The following is a 22,635-nucleotide window of genomic DNA, read 5'->3' as shown; positions in this document are numbered from 1 at the left end:
CTCTGATTTTCTGAAATGCTGGTGGACCTCCTCTGTCTTTTCACACCCACCTTTCTTCAGGGGCCAGCTAGAAATCAACTTCTTTAATGAGTATCTCCCACTGACAGTCATCTTTTTGCCTGTCCTTTTTAAATTTGGTTAAACAGTGGATAGTGTGTATGTGAGCTTAAGCCCTTGTTTGTGGCTTCTAGTATACTGTGCTGTTATATATTACTCAACATCTCCACCCACACAGGGAAGAGAATGAAATCGTCCTCAGAGAGGAAGGAATGAGTCATCAGGGATGGAGTGCCTCCTCAGCTCAGGCTGCGTGTTCGATGCCTACCCATGCACGGACTCTGTGCTGGGTACTTTTGTGAACCCTGGGGTTAGAACCTGAGCTTGAAGATTGGCTCTTTGGTGTGCTAGCTCTGTGGCTCTGGACACACTTTTTTGTGTTTTAGTTATTATTTTATCTGTAAATTGGAGCTAATTATAACCTATTTGGTTTTTGTAAGGATTAAGTTAGATTCTAGATGTCTAAGACTTAGAGTACTTGGCATACTGTAAGCCTTCAAAGTATGTTAAATATTTTTGTTTTTTAAAGTTTGCTTATTTATTTATTGAGATAAAGAGAGAATGCACAGGAGGGGTGAGAGAGAGTGGAGACAGAGAATCCCAAGCAGGCTCCATGCCATCAGTGCAGAGCCTGATGTGGGGCTCGATCCCACAACTGTGAGATCATGACCTGAGCTGAAATCAAGAGTCGGTCGCCCAACTGAGCCACTGATGCACCCCTGTTAAATATTTTTATTAGCCCAATGAGACGTCCTATGAGGTAGACATTCTCTCCGTCTTGAGGTGAAAAGCCTGAGGCTGACAGGTTAAAGAAATTGCCTAAATTTATATTCATCCCTGACAGGATCGACATCGGTAAACATACGTCTCTTAACCCAGAGCTCTGGCTAAGAAGATGCTAATGACATCGTTCCCTTCATATTTGTATAGAATGAACTATGCCCTGTTACTTCTACATGTTCCTCTCGCACTGCCGATAGCAGTCAGCTTAGTGGCAGCATATTGGTAAAGGTCAGTAAATACTTGGCAATTAGATGAAGTCGTGAATGTGAAAGCATCTGGCAAAGTGCTTAAAACTTTTTCTTTCAGACACTGTTAAATACCCTTGCTGGGAAAGGCCCACACAAGCATAATAAACTCGCAGTGCCTGGCACGCTCCTTCCAGTTATGAATAGTACAGTGGGAAAACTGAGGAATTTTCAGAGTGAGATCAGAGGGAAGGAATGTTGAATTATAAGGGATCTAGGTAACTGAGGGGTTTTCAAGTATTTTTTAGTCATGGAACCTTGATTTTGGATTACATTAAATCTTTCCCATAAATCCAATCAATAACAAAATAAGTCAAGGTGAAGTTCTTTTTTTTTTTTTCTTTGAGAGAGAGAGAGAGACAGAACATGAGTAGGGGAGGCACAGACAGAGAGGGAGCCACAGAATCAGAAGCGGGCTCCAGGATCTGAGCTGTCAGCACAGAGCCTGATGCAGGGTTCAAACTCACATATCATCAGATCATGACTTGAGCCAAAGCCAGATGCTCAACCAACTGAGCCACCTAGCTATCCCCAAGTTGAAGGTCTTCTAATTGGAGCTGAAAGGAGGGACCACATCATCCCTGGGTTTGGTCACCCCCCCCTCCTCCTTTGAGATAACACCTCTGAGTCATGGGGGGTTTCAGGACTCAATCTTCTGTTTTGTGTTTTACTGTGCAGTCAACAGGGCTGAATGAGGTGAAGTTACTGGTCAAGGCAGGAAGTAATACAAGCCCAAGAATTTGTTTTTTTTCATCCTGTCATTATGCCTCAAGGAGTCACGTGGTCACCTCTTGGACTTTTCCTTGACTAGATTTCTGTGACTGTTCCTGACAGTCGGCATAATGGAGAATGAAAGTTCCCTGTCTCCTAACCCCAGTAAGAGAACAGAAAGGCCACCTCTACCCACACCTGTCAGAAACAAAGTGCCTCAGACCGTTTGCAGGCACTAAATTACCAACGCCGAAGTTTTCAAAGGAGACCATGTGCTTCAAAGCTTTTCATTTGAATGACTATGTGTATACAAAATAATAAAATGGATATCTGAATTTTTTCTTTTTAAATAATATAACGCATTTCAAGGATTTGAAGCATAAGCTGGTAGGAATGATGGGGAAGGTGGCTGAGACATCTCAAGTTTTAGTGGTCCACATCTGAGCATTGTACTTCATTCACATTAATCACCTGTTTTTGATGTCACAGTTGTAAGAGATTCAAGGATATACAGTAACTTTAAGGGAAAATACAATATAGAAATACCTTGAGATACTTCAGGGCTCCAGACCACCACAGTAAAGCAGAGATCGCAATAAAGCCAGTCAAATGAATCTTTCGTGCACATAAAAGTTACGTTTACTGTAAGTTTACCCTAAGTTACTTAATAGACTATGTTGTAGTCTATTAGGTGGCAATAGCATTATGTCTAAAAAAACAATGTCCATGCCTTAATTTAAGGATACTTTATTGCTAAAAAATTCTAACCAGCACTTGAGCTTTGAGTGAGTGGCAATCTTCTTGCTGATGGAGGTCCTGCCTCAGTGTAGATGGCTGCTGACTGATCAGAGTGGCAGTGGCTCAAGGCTGGGGTGGCTGAGACAGTTTCTCAAAATAAGACAATAAAGTTTGCTACATGGATTGATTCCCTTTCAGGAGTGATTGCTCTAAAGCACGCAGTGCTATTTGATAGCATTTTGCCCTCCGTAGATCTTCTTTCGAAACGGGAGTCAATCCCCTCAAACCCTGCTGCTGACTTATCAGCTAAATTTGTCATGTTCTCAACCCTCTTTTGTCATCTACAAAGAGCCTAGCATTGGGGATTTAAAGATGAATAGAATCATGGTCCCTGCCCTGAAAGAGCCCAGTCTCCGATAATACTTGTGTCAGTCTCCAAATTTTACACCCTGGAGATGAAGTGGAAATGCATGATTCGAGCCGACACTAGGGTGTAGGCTTTGGAGAGAGAACATGTGTGGGCTTGCACAGTGTTGTTAGGGGACACAGTGGAAATGTATGTGAGAAGAAGATGGGGTCTTTGATTGGGGGACTGTGCTCATCCCTTATTTATTTCATGTCTTTGGACAACAGGCCTAGCTTCTCTGGGCATCACTTTCCTGGCCTGTAAAACGGGACTAATACTAATACCATTTTTATAAGTTACTGTGGAGACTAATCCGATTATAAATAGGAAAGTGCTGTGTGAACTATTTTAATCCAGACACCAGTTGGGACTTTTTCAACCTTGCTCTTCAGCAGCCCTTCTAAGTGCCCCTTGTGGCTGCAGCACTGACCCACATGTGTGATGAAATGGAAGGAAATGTCTTGGTGACTTCCTCCCCAAAGAATTTATCAGCACTGGCATTTCATGTGGTCATGGAGACGGGTCAAAATACACTCTCATAAACATCTGGCCATTTTATTGTTTTTCATCTGCATGTCCTGGGTTTCTTCTAGGAGCTCCAACTCCTTTGCCTTCGATGACACAAAATAACTTTCTTCGTTTTGGGAGGTACTGGTGCCAAGCCAACACGAAATTCCCCTCCCAAACACTTTCAGTGAGTTTTTCCAACAAGGCATCTTTCTTCCTCAGATGAATGCAGCTCAGACCCTATAAAGTATTGAAACACATTTTAGTTCTTAAGGTGTTACAATTTTTATTGTGGCAGAAACACATACCATAAAATTTACCATCTTTACCATTTTTAAGCGTACAGTTTAGCAGTATTGAGTATATTACTGTGAAATATACTCTGCATAACTTTTCATCTTGTAGTGAAACTCTGTACCCATTAAGCTACAACTCTTTCTTTCATCTTTCTCTATCACAGTTATTTAAAAACATTTCAAGGGCACTGGGGATGGTTTAGTCAGTTAAGTGTCCAACTCTTGATCTCGGCTCAGGTCATGATCTCACATTTGGTGAGACAGAGCCCCATGTCAGGCACTGTGCTGATAGCACAGAGCCTTCTTGGGATTCTTTCTCCCTCTCTCTCTGCCCCTCCCCTGCTCACACTCTCTTTCTCAAAATAAATAAACTCAAAAAAAAATTGAGTGCAAGAGCAACACTTGGAATTTCTTTTTAAATAAAAATGATGTGACCAAGCAGGTATGTTAAGTGAGTTTGAGGACGATGTGAAAAGTTGTGAGGTAATAATTTGGATGAATGAATGAGTACATAATGAATGATGCATTTGATTCTTTTCCTTTGGATCAGTGCCGTCCCAAGAAGAAATGTAACATGAAGTCAAATGTATTCATTAACACAAGTAATCCGAATGCATAAATTAAACCAGAACAAGATTTCCATGTTACATCCAATTTATAAGTGAATTATGGCAGAATGTCTAGTTTCACATTAATCTTTTCTTTAGAGGCAGGTGACCTCTTACAGAAATCAAATGATCCTAGGAATTTTGGATGACAGTTCTCTTACTTGCAAGACATACACATTTACTCCAGAGTCTCTTAATTACAAAAAGAGAACTTGAGCATCTTGTAAGGTTTCTTCCATGAAATAGCTAAGATGCCCTCTGGCAGCTATATTTTACATGGTCCATAGGCTTATGATCTCTGAAGGAGAAAAATTTCTTCTCAGCCTGTATCAGTGTTCAGTAGAGGATCATCATTGTCTAACTTGAGCCATGAGCCTACGCTCTGGGCCAATCATTATTTCCAGAAGGATGGGGTACTTAGGTTAGACAGCCTGGGTCTTGACTGAAGGGACAGTCCTCAGTTATGGTGGGGGGCACAGGATAATGGATATTCCTGTCAGGGAGGACTAGGCAGTTCCTTAAATGACAGGGAATGAATAAAAGAGGGAAGAGGTAATAATGCATAGGCAAGAACGGCAGATGTAAGATTTTGTAAAATTTAAAAACCTTTCAATCATTTGAAGGGTTGTAGAGGATGCAACGGTGGCCCGAATCCTTGGAAATTCCCCTCAAGTGCCCAGTACACTCATGGATTCCCTACTTTGCTATGTATGTGGAAGTCACACGGCTCTGTTTGACTGAATTTTTTTCTATCACGTGATAAGTTTTGAAAGATCAGTATTTTAAAGGATGATGATGATGATCATTACTATTAATTATAAATAGGAGTTTTGTATTTCAAGCACAGTATCTCTGTCAATGTTTCTTTCCTTTGGGAAGCTCTGGTTCCATGGTGTCCATCAAAGGAGATTTTAGTATCTAAAAGTATCTCCTGAGTCATCTGCATTTATGAGGGAGATATTAGAGGTTTGGAAAGGAGAATACCTTTGGTTTGTGGCTCTAGCCACAACCCGAAAATCTTTATACAGTATCCCCTAAGACCTCCCAAACAGGTCCAGTGTGATTCTGAGGTTCAGTAATTGTTACTCCTCCCATCCGTCCTAAACCTGGCAGCTTGAACACGGGAGATTTATCAGGTGTATTAAATTAGCCCCAATTAGGTTTTTGCCTCTCTGCTTGTTGATTGTGCTTTATACTGTCAGGCCTGGGGGCGCCTGGGTGGCTCAGTCGGTTAAGCATCCGACTTCAGCTCAGGTCACGATCTCACAGTCCGTGAGTTCAAACCCCACGTTGGGCTCTGGGCCGATGGCTCAGAGCCTGGAGCCTGCTTCCGATTCTGTGTGTCTGCCTCTCCCCCGTTCATGCTTTGTCTCTCTCTGTCTCAAAAATAAATAAACGTTAAAAAAAATTTTATACTGTCAGGCCTGATTCTGATAACTAAATTCAGCCCTGCAGTTCTCTCTGTTCCAGAGTGCCCATTAGAAATTCAAGATTAGTTACCTGAGGGACCAATTAATTCAGTTTGGAGCTCCAAGCCGCTCAGGCCATTTGCATGCAGTTTCATCTAAAGCGAAGTGGTTACCAGCTGCCTCTTGCTGCCTGGACACAGACCTGGAAAAGTTAGGCTCTGGTAGGAAGCGTGGCAGGATAAGGGGTATATTCATTGGCTATAATCGGGCACAAGCGCAAAGATACATGAACGTGGATTTTCACTAAAACATTGTTTTTAAAAGTCAAAGATTGGAAACAATTTAACAGTTGGAATTTCCAGTGGTAGAGGATTGGCTCAGTAAATTACGATAGTGCTGTGTTCACCCAACAAAACCGTTAAAAAGTGAAAAATTAAAAATAAGGAAGTAGATGTGTGTTTAAATATATATCAGCCTAAAATATGATTATTTTTTTCTTTTTCTTTTTTAAATATAATTTATTGTCAATTTAGTTAACATATAGTGTATATAGTATGTCCTTGGCTTTGGGAGTAGATTCCAGTGATGCATCACTGACATAAAACACCCACTGATCATCCCAACAAGTGCCCTCCTCAATGCCCATCACCTGTTTTCCTGCCCCCGCACTCCCTCAACCCTCAGTTTGTTCTCGGTATTCCAGAGTCTTGTATGATTTGTCTCCCTCTCTGTTTGTAACTATTTTGTCCCCTTCCCTTCCCCCATGGTCTTCTATTAAGTTTCTCAAGTTCCACATATGAGTGAAAACATGATATTTGTCTTTCTCTGACTGACTTATTTCACTTAGCATAATACCCTCCAGTTCCATACCACTTTGTTGCAAATGGCAATATTTCATTTTTTCTCATTGCCGAGTAGTACTCCATTGTATATATAAACCACATCTTCTTTATCCATTCATCAATTGGTGGACATTTGGGCTTCTTCCATACTTTGGCTGTTGTAAATAGTGTTGCCTTAAACGTTGGGGTACATGTGTTCCTATGAATCAGCACTCCTCTATCCTTTGGATAAATTCCAAGTAGCGCTATTGCTGGGTTGTAGGGTAGTTCTATTTTTAATTTTTTGAGGAGGCTTCACACTGTTTTCCATGTGATTGAGTTATTGATCATCATTAACATAGATAAGGTGATATGTATAATACAACTTCATTTTTATGCAAATGGTTTATTTGTATAAATAGCGTAGAGGTAAGAGGTGATGATATATGGTCAGGTATGCAGGAATGCCAAGTTTCTGCCATGCTGATTGTGTACCTTTCTCAGGTCTTATCAACCAAGCAAGTGCTACTCAAGGAGCAACAGGAGATGGTATTGTTTCCTAATACCTGGATAAGCATTTAGTCCACCTGGGAACTCTGAGTTAAAAGATCAGTAGAGGGGCGCCTGGGTGGCGCAGTCGGTTAAGCGTCCGACTTCAGCCAGGTCACTATCTCGCGGTCCGGGAGTTCGAGCCCCGCGTCAGGCTCTGGGCTGATGGCTCAGAGCCTGGAGCCTGTTTCCGATTCTGTGTCTCCCTCTCTCTCTGCCCCTCCCCCGTTCATGCTCTGTCTCTCTCTGTCCCCAAAAAAATAAATAAACGTTGAAAAAAAAAATTAAAAAAAAAAAAAGATCAGTAGAAGCACAAGGAGAAAATACTTAAATCCAGAGATCTTTAAGTGAGGCTTTCTGAATGAAAGATGGCTAATTTAGCTATTTAGTTATAGATAGGACACACACACTAACCCCTTCAGTCCTTGCTGCTATCATCACAAGTCATAGAAAGAGGTGAGCCAAAGGAGAGAGCTTGTGGTCTTTAAGGTGTAATAGCTTGATCTGCTGGTTAAATCTGGCATAACAGCCATCCTGAACTCTGGCCAATAAAATGACCAACTAGGAGATGTTTGAGTGGAGATGTATTTGGAGTTAATAAGATGGGCAGAAGATGTATTTTTACCAGAACGTGCGTGTACAGAAGAAAGACTGGAACCTTTCATATAAAAGGCCATAGCGCTTTTGTTCTGGGTAGGAGGACTGGAAACGATTGTGACTTTTATAAATTCATGATTGTACTTCCTGGGTTACACGGATTCTTTCTGTGCAGCAAGCACACATAGAACTTTGGCTTTATTGTCATTTTAAGTAAACACTCTACCTCCACCTCGGCCAAACATTCATGTTCTAATTACCAAGGCATTTTGCCTCTAATCAACTGGAGGCATTTTAAAGAAATGGGCTCCTTTCTTTTCCACTGTTAGGTTGCCCAGTGTGTGGCCCATGTTTCACACCAGGCATGGGTGAATTCTCATGAGCTCCAACAGAACCTCTACTAAATGCCCATCACATTGGCTGCCCTGGATATGCCTGAGCTGTAAGCACATTCAAGGAGATTAGAACTTGACTAGAAGCTTCAGAGGAAGGCACTGGGGGAAAGAAAAGCAATAATAATGATGATAATAAAAGTTAACACCGCACTAGGGATTGCTTTGTCCCAAGGTTTGTTAAAAGCCTTAGTTAACCCATTTGGTCCCCACAAGTCCTTTAATTAGAAATTATTATAATTCTCATTTTACAGATAAAACCCCAAGGGGCCAAATGATTTGCCAAAGCTCACTCAGCTAATGGCTGGCAGAGCTGGGATCCAACCCCAGGCAGTCAGCCACCGTGTCCAGATGTCTGCCACTCTGCAGTATGTTGGTGGTGGCAGGTGGGGAGTCTTACTCTTTGGTGAACTCCTGGTGTTCTTCAGGCTAGCCACAGTCCCCTCAACTCACCTGGGGGGCTCCCAAATTTTATTCATGATGTCTCAAGTATTGTTAAACTGATTTGTGTTTTCATTTGTTTGTTTTTTAAAGCACTCTCTTCCTTCTTCTAGCCTGTGAGATTCTTGAAGATAGGGTCATGTCTTAGCATTGTCTCTCTGGAAATAACTTTATTGTCTGACTCCTAGAATATGTTCAATCAACATTAGTGAATAGTTGGTTATCCTGGTATCGTGGGCACACAAACTCTACAAAGTGCAAAGTTCCACTGAATATATACCCAAGGGATAGATTAGTTTCTTCCAGTGATGTGACTGTATAGGTAAAGTGTCCTCTTCAGGAACTGTCTCACTGAGTTGCTCATATGCATGGTCCTGGGCTTAGTTACATGGAGAAGTAATTACATGAAACCTCTACTTTCTAAGAATTTATAGTCTAGGGAGCCAGATATGAAATTGCCATCATATCTTGTCTATAAAGCCAAAAGCACTTTTGTTCTGGGTTGAATATCATGCTTGGAATTTTGTGGGCTAGAGAAGGAAATAAGGGAACATAGCCCCAATGTTAAAAAGAAATTATGATGATGACGATTTTTAAATGTTTATTTGAGAGAGAGTGGGGGAGAGGCAGAGAGAGAGGGAGAGAGAGAATCTCAAGCAGGCTCTATGCTGTCAGTGCAGAGCCCGATCAGGGCTTCATCCCACAAACCATGAGATCATGGCCTGAGCCAAAATGAAGAGTCAGATGCTTAACTGACTGAGGCTCAGATGCCCCAAGAAATTATGATTATTAAGTAAAAAACCCCCATATAGCCGTTGCTTTGCTGTTTTCCTTGTAATTTACTAAATTACACAAAAATGATTTTGTGATTTATGTGATAACAACAGTAATGATTATAGTTAGTATTTCTTGTCAATGATTTTATTAATTTAGCTTATTTATATTTAAATGTATAGCATATCTTGCCTTGCTTAGTCCTTACAGTAGCTCTCTGAGGCAGATACTATTATTATCCCCCATGTTATAGATGTGACTTCAGAGTTTTCCAAAGTACACAATTCATTTATTTTAATGACTTTAATTGACAAAATAATAGGATCATATTTCAGAATTTTGTAAAATAAAATATGGGGTAAGTAACTCATTGTATTCCAAATCCATCACAGTAACATATTATTACCAAGTGCATTACTCAGTTTTTCTTTCTACATTTAAACAGTGTGACGTTGTTTCTAAGCACTAAGAAGTTCAGAAGGGGACATTTCTTGGAGGAAATGTTTTCAAGTTAGTCCCTGAAAGATTTTTATTTAAAGGCAAGTTTAATGTTTCTTTTTAAAAAAAAAGCTTATTTATTTTTGAGAGAGACAGTGACAGCATGAACAGGGGAGGGGTGAAGAGAGAGGGTGAGAGAGAGAATACCAAACAGGCTCTGCACTGTCAACGCAGAACCTGATGTGAGGCTTGACCCCACTAACTGTGAGATCATGACTTGAGCCGAAAACAAGAGTCAAACACTTAACTGGCTGAGCCACCCAGGCGTCCCGCAAGTTTAATGTTTCTTGAAATACATTTGATTTTCAACTTTTAAAAAGTCTATTGTTGTACACTCTTTTGTTCCTTCCTCATTGCTGACTACAGATGGGCAAAGGATTCTGTGCAAGGGAACTTATTTCTGCATAGGCTATTACATTTATTATTTCCCAAGGTTGTCTTCCATCACTGAGAATCAGGACATCACTCCCACAAATATGGGTTTTATCATGAATCTTCCCTAATACTCTTATTACATACCTAAACATAAAGGCAAAGCAGGTAGAGAATTTGTATTTAGTGACTGTCAGGAGGAGAGGTAGAAAAAAGGAAACATTGAAACACAAACTAGTTCTATTACAAGTGATCATTGGGAATTCTAAGGCAATATGGTGCTGTCTTATCCACATTTTCCTTTAAAATATTTTTGAAGATGTACAAATTTTTCATTGCTTTGGAAATCAATGGTAAGAGTGTAATATAGGTTAGCATTCAAGGTCAGTGTCTATGAAATGAAAAACTGATTGGGTTCGACTGAGAAATACTTCCTTACATTATGCATGCTGACTCTTCACCTGAGAAGGTTTTGTCTCATTTTGTGTGTCTTCCTCTAGCTCAGGTACAGAAGGGGTATACTAATCAGGCAATTGATCCCCATGCTACATAGGAAGTATTTCGCCATTGTCCCAGAATTTTCCCTCCCTCTGCAACCCAAACAAGTAAATTATCTCATTCTACATCTGCAGCTTCCAGGACACATGAGGGGAGAAGAAGATGTACATTAATCTTTGCATCCTGGGACATGTATTTAATTAGCTAACATGGAGAGTCTAATAGCAAAGGAGAATATTTTAGAGCCACAAGGGATGAATGCTTGGCATATCCCATAAATTGGATTAGGGGTGTACTTACTATGTTCCTAACTTTAGATTTGAAATAAACCATCTAATGTTCCAAATGCCCAACAAAGAGACACTTGAAGACTCACAATTTACCATGTTTTTTGGCAACACTAGATTTTAACAAATCTCAATTCAGTCAATCATACATATTTTAAAAAGGCAAGAAAAAAAAAGCAAAATAATTTGGTTTATGAACTATTCTATAGCACCAAAAAAGAAATGATGTTAACCTGAAGGTTCAATGCAGGGTAGACATCTAAATATATTATGATGAGAAATAGAAGAATATTTAGATAATCTATTTAGTGTTCTCAATGAAAGATTTGAATGTATGACCTTTAAGAAGTACGAGTAACTAATAGTAAAGGACAATTTTAAATGGAAGGTAGTAGTTATGAGGATAAGAATGCAAGGAATGTAGAAAGGAAATATAAAGAGATAGAAAACAAACAGCAAAAGTTGATAAATGGAGAGTTTAAAAATTTTAAGTGTTTCAAAATAAGATCAAGACATATAGATCACAAAAATTAATACACACTAAAATAGAGGTAGGATTTTTAGTTTTCTCTAAAGGGATAACTGTTTTATATGTAATATTAATAGTAATACATCTATAATGAGGCATGATAGAAGTATTTTTCAGTTTCAAGAGTAATGGGGAAAAACTCATGACCATTAAGGGGAAAAATAAAATATAACTTTTTGCAAAAAGATCACGAAGTGGGCTTATTTCATACTTTTTAAATATTACCATCTTTTAATATTGCCATTAAAAAAAGGGCAACATAAACAGAAAGTACCCAGTAGAACTGCCTTTTGTGATCATACATTAAGGCAACGGGTAGATTTTCAATTCAGTCAGAGCTTTAGAATATGCCAGTTATGTAAGCTGCATGAAGAATAATTACTCAAAGGCATTCTTTGATTGAAAGATTCTTTTGATTATGAGATGAATTATTCAAACCCAGAAATTGAAAAAAATGGAAAAATAATTAGGTGAGTCTTGAAACAGTATAAATATAGAGGTTGGAATCAAAACATTTTAAATAGAATAACAATCCAAATGTTTAAAATTTCTTGAATACTCATAGAAATAAGCAATATTATAATACTAATCTGAAATATGAACACCTTATTATAGGAATTTTTGGTTCTAGTCACAAATGAATTATCTAGTATTGGACTTAATATCCTGTAGTAAACAACTATAAAGTGGGGAACACATATGAAACAACATTTTCAAGCATTAAAGAGTGGACAACATGGGGTCACAGTCTTTGAGATAATAGAAGCATATGAGGTGAGATCTACATCCACTCAGGCTTCCTTTCAGGGGGCATTTTCCAAAATGCAGCAGTGAAATGGAGCCCAAGCATAGAACATTAACCTCACTGGGCAGAAAAAAAAATGGAGTTTGTGTTTGCTAAAGCAGTTGATTTCAAATGGCAGAGTTCCAGAGAAGAAGATGCAAATAATATTTAGAAATTTGTATAGGGATTCCTTTTGGGTTCTTGACAAATTCTACTAGGACAAGACTCTTCAGGTATAGCAGAGAGCAGAGGTTGGGATAGAAGAGAGATCATACAGTACTGAAGAGATATTGGTGTTCTGACACAGCCAGAGTAGGCAGATCTTAGTGTACATCCTGATCACATTTAAGACTTCAGAAAGGTCCTGCTTTAGGAATAGGTATCACATTCTAAGAGTAAGTGTTATTTTAGTTTTGAACTTACATTTAGACGTCCAAGACATCTTAAAAAAATTTTTTTTTCAACGTTTATTTATTTTTGGGACAGAGAGAGACAGAGCATGAATGGGGGAGGGGCAGAGAGGGAGACACAGAATCGGAAACAGGCTCCAGGCTCTGAGCCATCAGCCCAGAGCCTGATGTGGGGCTCGAACTCCCGGACCGCGAGATCGTGACCTGGCTGAAGTCGGACGCTTAACCGACTGCGCCACCCAGGCGCCCCATAGACGTCCAAGACATCTTAGACATCTAAGTTTAAAACTAAAATATGCCAAACCTAAAAAAAAAACCCCTAAAATTAAATATCTGTAGGATCAAAGTGATCCCCCAGTTACTTGTCCACCAGACAAGATACAGCCTTCACTCAAGGAAGATAACAGAATCCAGAGTGTCTTATTTACAATGCCCATCATACAATAAAAAATCACTAGAGATGCAAAGGGAAGGAAACCGTGGCCCATAACCAAGAGAAAAATCAGTCAATGAAAGAATATCCAGAGATGACCACAATGTGGAAATTTGCAAAGATTTGAAAATTACCATTGTAGAAACATTATCTAAATGTAATTTAGAACAGATAATAGATAAATATAGTTGAACTGATGTGGCATTTTAGTAGAGAGATGGAAACTCTACAAAGAAGCAAACGAAAATTTTAGAACTAAAAAACATTGCAATATCCAAAATAAGCATAAGACACAAAACAGAGGATCTAGGGCCTGTGGCACAAAACAAATGGTTTAATATATGTGTATTTGGAATCCTATGAGGAGAGAAGAGATATAATGTGGTAGAATAAATGAATACAATTTTTCTACAATTGATAAAAGATATCAACCCCAAAATTCATATCCTGAGCAAAATAACTACAAAGAGGGCCACACTCATAATGTTCTAGATAAACTACTGAAAACCAAAGATAAAGTGAAATTCTGAAAGCAGCCAGAGAAGAGGGATGCAGTGTGTTTAATAAGACAACTGACTTCTGGGGCGCCTGGGTGGCGCAGTCGGTTAAGCGTCCGGCTTCAGCCAGGTCACAATCTCGCGCTCCGTGAGTTCGAGCCCCGCGTCAGGCTCTGGGCTGATGGCTCAGAGCCTGGAGCCTGTTTCCGATTCTGTGTCTCCCTCTCTCTCTGCCCCTCCCCCGATCATGCTCTGTCTCTCTCTGTCCCAAAAATAAATAAACGTTGAAAAAAAAAATTAAAAAAAATAAGACAACTGACTTCTAATTAAAAACAAAAAAGATAGAAGAATAGAATGTGATCTTGAAAATCCTGAGAAAAAATAATATCACCAGAAATTCTACATGATGTAAACATGTCCCTTAAAAATAAAGATAAAATTAAAAAATTTTCAGATAAACAGAAAAACTGGGACAATTCACTGCTATCAGAGACAAACCACAGGGAATAGAGAAAGAAGTTCTTTAGGCTGAAGAGAAATGATTCCAGATGAAAGCAGAGCACAACAAGTGGTAAATATCTTCATTAAAAAGTCCATTAAAATATTAGAGATTAGTGGGGTGTCTGGGTGGCTCAGTTGGTTGAGTGCTGAACTCTTGATTTTGGCTCAGGTCATGATCCCAGGGCTGTGGGATTGAGCCTTGTATGAGGCTCTGAACTGAGCATGGATCCTGATTAGGATTTTTTTCTCTCTCTCCCTTTGCACCTCTCCCCTGCTCACACATGCCCTCTCTCTCTCAAAACAAAAGATTTTTGGCTGTTTAAAATAGAAATAATAAAAATGTATGGTAGGGACACTTGGGTGGTTCAGTGGGTTGGGCATCTGACTCTGATTTCAGCTCAGGTCATGATCTCACAGTTCATGGGATTGAGCCACAGGTTGGGCTCTGTGTTGTCAGTGGAGCTGCTTGGGATTCTCTGTCCCTCTTTCTGTGCCCATCCCCTGTTTATGCACTCTCTCTCTCTCTTTCTCTGCCTGTCTCTCTTAAAATAAATAAAATTTAAAAAACGTATGGTAGAGTTTATGGTGTACTTAGACGTAAAATCTGTATGACAAAAGTGACATAGAGGACAAGGAAAATTAAAAGGAATTTTACTGTTAAAGGTTCTTACATTTTATGTAAAGTGGAAGGACATTAATTCAGTGTAAACCGTGCACTTTAATTTCCCCTATTGTTTGATTTCTGCCCTTTCTTTAGATTCCTTCTTCTTTCTTTGTATTTAATTTGCTGTTTTTCCTAACTTCTTGAAGTAAATCTCCTATCACATTGTGATTGTGAAAGATTAAAAATTCGCATTACAATCTTTAGAGCAATTACCAAAGAAAACAAAAAGAGGTATAGATAGAAGACTAATAAAAAAGTTAAAGTAGGATACTAAAAGTATTAATTAACCTACCTATATCAGTAATCACATGGAATGTAAATGGATTAACACTCCATATAAAAGACAGATATCGGGGCGCCTGGGTGGCGCAGTCGGTTAAGCGTCCGACTTCAGCCAGGTCACAATCTCGCGGTCCGTGAGTCCGAGCCCCGCGTCGGGCTCTGGGCTGATGGCTCAGAGCCTGGAGCCTATTTCCGATTCTGTGTCTCCCTCTCTCTCTGCCCCTCCCCCGTTCATGCTCTGTCTCTCTCTGTCCCAAAAATAAATAAACGTTGAAAAAAAAAAAATAAAAGACAGATATCGTCAGACTATATATTTTTTACAAATCCAATTATTTTTTGTTTGCAAGAATTGTAATCTTAAATAAAAGGACACAGATAAGGTGAACATGAAAAAATGGAAAAAATGAAAAAAACATATATCATACAAATATTAATCTTAGGAATGATAATGTGGCTTTATTAATTTCAGACAAAATAGATTTCAAGACAAAAGTATTACCAGATAAAAAGACGAATTTTTCGTAATGGTAATATATTAAATTTCATCTAAAAGATATAAAATTTTAGACATCTGATTTTAAAATGTAGCTTCAAAATGCATGAAGAGAAAAATGACAGAACTGAAAGAAGATATAGACAAAATAATTGGAGATTTTAAAACTCCTTTGTCAGTAATTATTTGAACAAGCAAAGAAGTCTTTTTTTTAAAACTTCCTTTTACATTTTATTTATTTTTGAGAGAGAGAGAGACAGAGAGAGAGAGAGAGAAGAGACAGAGCACAAGTGGGGGAGAGGCAGAGAGACAGGGAGACACAGAATCTGAAGCCAGCTCCAGGCTCTGAGCTGTCAGCACAGAGCCCGACATGGGGCTTAAACTCACAAACTGTGAGATCATGACCTGAGCTGAAGTTGGATGCTTAAGCGATTGAGCCACCCAGGCACCCCCAAAAAAGAGTCTTGAGAACATAAATTTAAACACTATAAACTAGCTTGATATAATTAACAATTATAGATAACTATACACCAAATAACCATACATTATATGTTCTTTTTCAGTGCCCATAGATTATTCACCAAAATATGGTCCATATGATGGGGCATAAATAGATTTTAACAAATATCAAAGGATGGAATTTGCACTGCATATGGCCACAGACAACAGTGGAATTTTCTAGAAATCCATATATTAAAAGGTAACAAGAAAATCTCCAAATACTTGGAAATTTAACAGCATACATCTAAATAACCCATGGAAATTAAGAAACATTTTTACTGTAAACATAATGTATGTACAACATTTCCAAATTTGTGGGATGTAGGTAAATTACTGCTTTATTTTATTGCTTTTATTTATTGCTTTAAATTTACATATTAGAAGGAAAAGAAAGACTTAAAATCAGTGATAGGAGATTTACTTCAAGAAGTTAGGAAAAATAGGGGCGCCTGGGTGGCTCAGTCGGTTGAACATATGACTTCAGCTCAGGTCATGATCTCACACTCCATGAGTTGGAGCCCCACGTCAGCTCTGTGCTGACAGCTCAGAACCTGGAGTCTGCTTCAGATTCTGTGTCTCGCCCTCTCTCTGCCCCTCCCCTGCTCATTCTTTGTCTCTCTCTGTCTCAAAAATAAATAAAAACATTAAAAAAATTAAAAATAAAAAAAAGAAGTTAGGAAAAATAGCAAATTAAATACAAAGAAAGAAGAGGGAATCAAAAGAAAGGGCAGAAATCAAACAATAGGGGAAATTAACAAAGCCCACAATTTCGCCTTTGAAAAGATTTATAAAATTGAAAGAAATAAAACATACAAATCAATAATGAAAATGAGAACATCCTTAGAAATTTTACAACCCTATAAACAAACTTTAAACCAATAATTTTAACACCTTAGGAAATTCCTTAAAAGACCTAATTTTCCCAAACAGACACAACCAGTATAAAATATGAACACTTGTAGATTTGTTAAGGAAATTGAATTTCTGATTCAAAACCTTCTCTAATCCCAGATTACTTTACTGGTGAATTCTCCCAAAGACTTAAGATACAATATCAATCATATAAAATTTTTCAGAGAAAAGAAAATGAATGCTTTCTAATTCATTTTATAGGACCAACACAATATTGTTTCAATAATCTGACAGATACCAAATTACAGAACCAGCATCTTTTTGAAGCTGCTTTATAGATGCAAAAACACTTATAAAAATTTATATGTATATGTATGTACTTTTATATTGTTCTCATTATTTATTGTAGTTGTGTTCTGTTAAGTCACTGGATGCTTTGACCTCGCCAAAATTCTGTCATTGTTCCCAGTACAGGACATACATTCCTGTGAGTCTCTGGTCACAATATTTTCATCAACCAATAAATATATAACTTACTCTTTAAACAATATATATGGTAGGGGCGCCTGGGTGGCTCAGTCGGTTGAGTGTCCGACTTCATTTCAGGTCATGGTCTCGGGGTCTGTGAGTTTGAGGCCCACATTGGGCTCTGCGCTGACAGCTCAGAGCCTGGAGCCTGCTTTGGATTCGTGTCTCCCTCCCTCTGCCCCTCCCCGGCTCATGCTCTATCTCTGTCAAAAATAAAACATTTAAAATTAAAAAAAAAATACATATGGTTGATATATATGTATATATATGCATATAGCATATATCATATACATATCATTAACATTGATCTAGAGCCAACAGCATTATAATTCATGCCTGAATGAAGCAAATGTATTTTCTCCATAAGGGACATTGCAGCCTCTTGTGCTTTGGAACACTTGACAGCACTTCATCACTATGGATGGTGCCATTTTAAACAGAAAATCCCTGGGTCACCTCGGTGACTGCCTTGGCTTGGGTCATGATCTTGTGGTTTGTGAATCTGAACCCCACCTCAGCCTCTGTGCTGACAGCTCAGAGCCTGGAGCCTGCTTCACATTCTGTGTCTCCCTCTCTCTCCCCCTCCCCTGCTTGTGCTTGCTCTCTCTCTCTCTTTCAAAAATAAATAAACATTCAAAAAAACCTTTTAAATAGTGAAATCCTTGAAAAAAGTACAAAAATGCCAAAAAAAGTGACACAAAATAGACCATAAAAGGGACGCTTTTTCACAGTTTGAGACTGAAACAGGAGGACACAGAATCTCTTTGTTTGGCCTCAGCTGGGAATGTGTCTCTTGGCACCTTCAAATCAATTTTTTTCCTGCCCTGCACATGTCTGCCAATGACAATGAGGACACTGTGAGCATGGCTTTGGGGGTTATAAATAAATTTTAGTGAGTAGGTACATTCAGAATCCATGAATAATGAAGATCAATTCTATCATCTATCTACCTATCCGTTTTTTTCTTGGCAAAACTCATCAGGAGATCAAAGGCCCTTTTACAAACATGTAGAATGAAGTTCAAAAACAAAATTAGGGATAAGCTCTAAGAAAGGTAAAATATTGGAATTATATTACTTTGCAGTGATACTTTTCATAATCTTGAAGGAACTGATCATTTTCTGGTAAAATATAAAACACTGAAATTGACTCAGAAGTGGAATAGCTGAATAACCATGAAGTACATTGAAAGTGTTTCCAAAGGCTTACACCCCTAAAGTTTTTTAAGCAAGATGACTTTGTCTCTTCCTATGTCAAAAAGTTTTCATTAAATTTAATAATAGTTTCTGATTTTCAAAATAAACTCTTGGAAATTGGGCATATATATTTCTGTGGAACGAGATCATGAACTTAAAGTCAATAATATGTTTAGTCATGAAATATTACAGGCATTGCTGTGTCGGTGAGAAGCAAACTAAGAATGCTGATTGTTACAACACATGCTAAAAATATCTTTGAATTTCTAGTCAATTTAAGATGACCTGAAACAGACTATGCATATACATATATGAAAAGAGAAGACAGAATTATTAGAATTTCCAGATAATATCTGTACATCTTATTTGGAAATCCAAGAGAATCAACCTAGAAATTATTAAACTAAAAAAGTTTTTTTTCCCCCCCGGCCCCACATTAAAAAAGTTTTTTGAGGTAGTTATGTATAAAATAAATATTAAGAAATCCTTCAATTTTCTTATACCAGAAAAAAATTATGTTAGCATGTAAAAATGATGCCACAAAAATGGAATAATGTAAGAAAATTAGGTATGATGTAAATGAAGAAAAACATGAGATTTTATTGAGTGGCACACAAAAAATCCAAATTGAGTTGGAAGACTGAATATTTTAGCTGTCGGTTTAATCCAAAGTAATCTAAGGGTTTGATGCAATTGGATCTCTTTTTTAACTTTCTGAAGTTAATTTTGAAGAATAAATAAATAAGAATACTTAAGATAATAATGAAATAAGTAATGAAAATTGATGAGTAGCTGAGATGCAATTCCTCATGTTGACTAGATGCATAGAACTTCTGCTAAAGCAGCCTCACAAGTCAGTGGGGAAAGGAGAAATTATTCAGGAAGTGGTGCTGGGCAGTTAATACTGATTTTCACTTCATACTGCATTTCATAACTTGAGGTTTAGAAAGAGCCAATTTTACAAATTAAAAAATAATAGGAGACCAGAATACAGAAAGACTACTTATAATTTAATGATGTAGCAATAAGAAGACGACCTGATTGTTTTTCAAAAATGGCGAGATATTTGAATAGACCCTTCATTATGAAGACATATGAATGGAAAATGAGCAAAGGAAGAGATGCTCAACCACATTAATTATCTGCAAAATGCAAATTTAAATGATAGGGAGAGAACTCTACCTACACACTAATGCGTACTCAGTGGAAAGATCAGAAGACTGGTCTGAGAACAGCATAAAATCAGTGGGGTTTTACAGGTTGCATTTGTGAGTATGTTCAAGAAGGTAGTAGTTAGGTCAGTACATGCTCAGTCTGGTCCCACAAAGCGGGGTTTGGCAAACCTTGGGCCAAAGGACAAATCTATTTCACAGCCTAATTTTGAGTGGCCTGCAGATCAAGAATTTTTATTTATTACAATTTTAAAGGATTGCAAAAAAAATATTACACATACATAAAAAATACCTTGTCAGAGATCACATGTGGCCCAGAAAATCTGCAATATTTATTACCTGGTCTTAAAAAAAAAGTTTATATTCCTACTTGAAACACTTGAAACTAACTAAAGCAATCTACACTAAGATCCCCGGCCAAGAGGAACTTGTACAAAGTAGAATCTAAATTGAGCAGAAGAACAATAGGAACTAAAGCAAAAGATGGTTTTAGATAAGATTCAAACAGGAGAACATAGCAGGTCTTTGGAAATGTTAACTGCATATGCATTTTTCAACACTTTGGGGACAACATAAGCAGAGAGATCTGGAACCAAGCATCCAGGAAAGTCATTCTGGACTGCTCTCTCATATTAAGAGTGGAAGAAATTTAAATTAAATGTGAGACCAGAAGAGCACTGTATTCATTACTATTTAAAGCCATAAAGTTATTACCAGAAAAAAGTGAGAAACAGAATAAAATTCTTAGAGACAATGCTCATAGAAATAAAGGAAAAATTTTCACCTAATGTTTCAAAGTAAGCTTAAAGGAATTAAGAGATCACGGGAAACTATAAAAGAAAACGATGCAAACTACATTAGAATACAAGAATACAAAAGAAAACAATAAAGCTATAAACTAAAAATAACTCCAAAATGAAGGCTAATCTAGAAGGAACAAAAAGTAAACATACACAATGCATTATGTCTAAACAGCAATGTAAGTTTAAAAAAAAGGGAAAATTTCTGGGGTGCCTGGGTGGCTCAGTTGGTTAAGTGTCTGACTTCAGCTTGGGTCATGATCTCATACTTGGTGATTTCAAGCCCTGCATTTGGCTCTGTGCTGACAGCATGGAGCCTGCTTAGGATGCTGTCTCCCTTTCTCTCTGCCCCTCCCCTGCTTGCTCTCTCTCTCCCTCTCAAAATAAATAAAAAATAAACTAAAAAAATTTTTTTAAAAAAGTAAAAGAAAAAATTTTAAATGAATTAGAAATGAAGAAAGAGATTATATGTATTTGAGAGAAAGTAACAGGTAGAGAAGACAGACAAAGATGATCCACAGCTAGAATCCAAACCCTGAAAAATCAGCCAAAGGAATGAAGCAGAAAAAAAAAAAGTGTGTGTGTGATCATAATAATCCAAGAGAAATTTTCTGAAATAGATTTTTTTAAATTTTTTAACATTTATTTATTTTTGAGACAGAGAGAGACAGAGCATAAGTGGGGGAGAAGCAGAGAGAGAGGGAGACACAGAATCCAAAGCAGGCTCCAGGGTCTGAGCCATCAGCCCTGAGCCTGACGCGGGGCTCGAACTCACGGACCGTGAGATCGTGACCTGAGTCGAAGTCGGACGCTTAACTGACTGAGCCACCCAGGCACCCCTGAAATAGATTTTTAAAAATTAACAAAAGAAAGAAAAGATAAAGCTTTGTTCTTAGTTAAAACTTAGAAATAGGACAAAATTAGAAATGTAAAGGACAATCATTAATACGTAAAATTACAGAATCAAGAGTATCTTATGAAAATCTGAAAACAGAGAAATTGATAATTTTCTAAAATACACAGTCTTACAAAATTGACTCTTCCTAGAGGCAGAAAGTGAAATAAGCTATTTATGCTATAGAGTAAAAGATCTACTGTTAAGTGTCCACACAAAAATATCAGACCAGATATTTTTATAGGGAAATTAACAAATTTTCTTGTTTTTCATGACCCTGACAGTTTTGAGGAGTCTTGGTCAGATATTTTGTAGATGCGCCTCTACTAGAACTTCTCTCATGTTTTCCTCATGATTAGAATAGAATTATGGGTTTTGGGGGAAGAAGGTCACAGAGATAAAGTGCCATTTTCATCACTTCACATCTAGGATTTATGGCATAATTTAATTTACTGCTGCCTATGTTAAAAAAAAATTTTTAATGTTTATTATTACAGAGAGCAAGCAGGGAAGGGGCAGAGAGAGAGAGAGGGAGACAGAATTGGAACCAGGCTCCAGGCTCTGAGCTGTCAGCACAGAGCCAGATGCGGGGCTTGAACCCACAGACTGTGAGATTGTGACCTGAGCTGTAGTGGGCTGCCCAACCGACTGAGCCACCCAGGTACCCCTACTGCTGCCTATGTTGACCTTGACCATTACTTGCCTAAAGTAGTGTTTCTCAGGTTTCTTCACTGTGAAGTTACTCTTTCTGCCCATTTCTACAGAATATTCTTTGGAAGGAAATGGCTACACACAGCCCACACTTAAGGAGTTGGGAGTTATGCTTCATTTTTTTAAAAAGCAGAGTATCAACATAAATTATTTGGAATTCTTCTGTATGAGAGATTTGTCTCTTTCCCCCAATTTATCTTTTAATATCAATATAGATGCATAGATATTTTATACTTCAGGTTATAATCTAATACTATATTTTGTTGCTCAAATTGTTCTAGGTTTGGCCATTAGGAGCTCTTTGAGTTATGTCCCTTTGACATACTTACTATCATAAATGGTAATTAAAATTTTTTTTATTACATTTGGCACTATAAGTTGCTCCAATCTCATCTTGT

Source organism: Felis catus, chromosome D1 (genome assembly GCF_018350175.1).
Source record: "Felis catus isolate Fca126 chromosome D1, F.catus_Fca126_mat1.0, whole genome shotgun sequence".
In the NCBI taxonomy this organism is placed as follows: Eukaryota; Metazoa; Chordata; class Mammalia; order Carnivora; family Felidae; genus Felis; species Felis catus.
Note: the sequence above shows the minus strand (reverse complement) of the source record.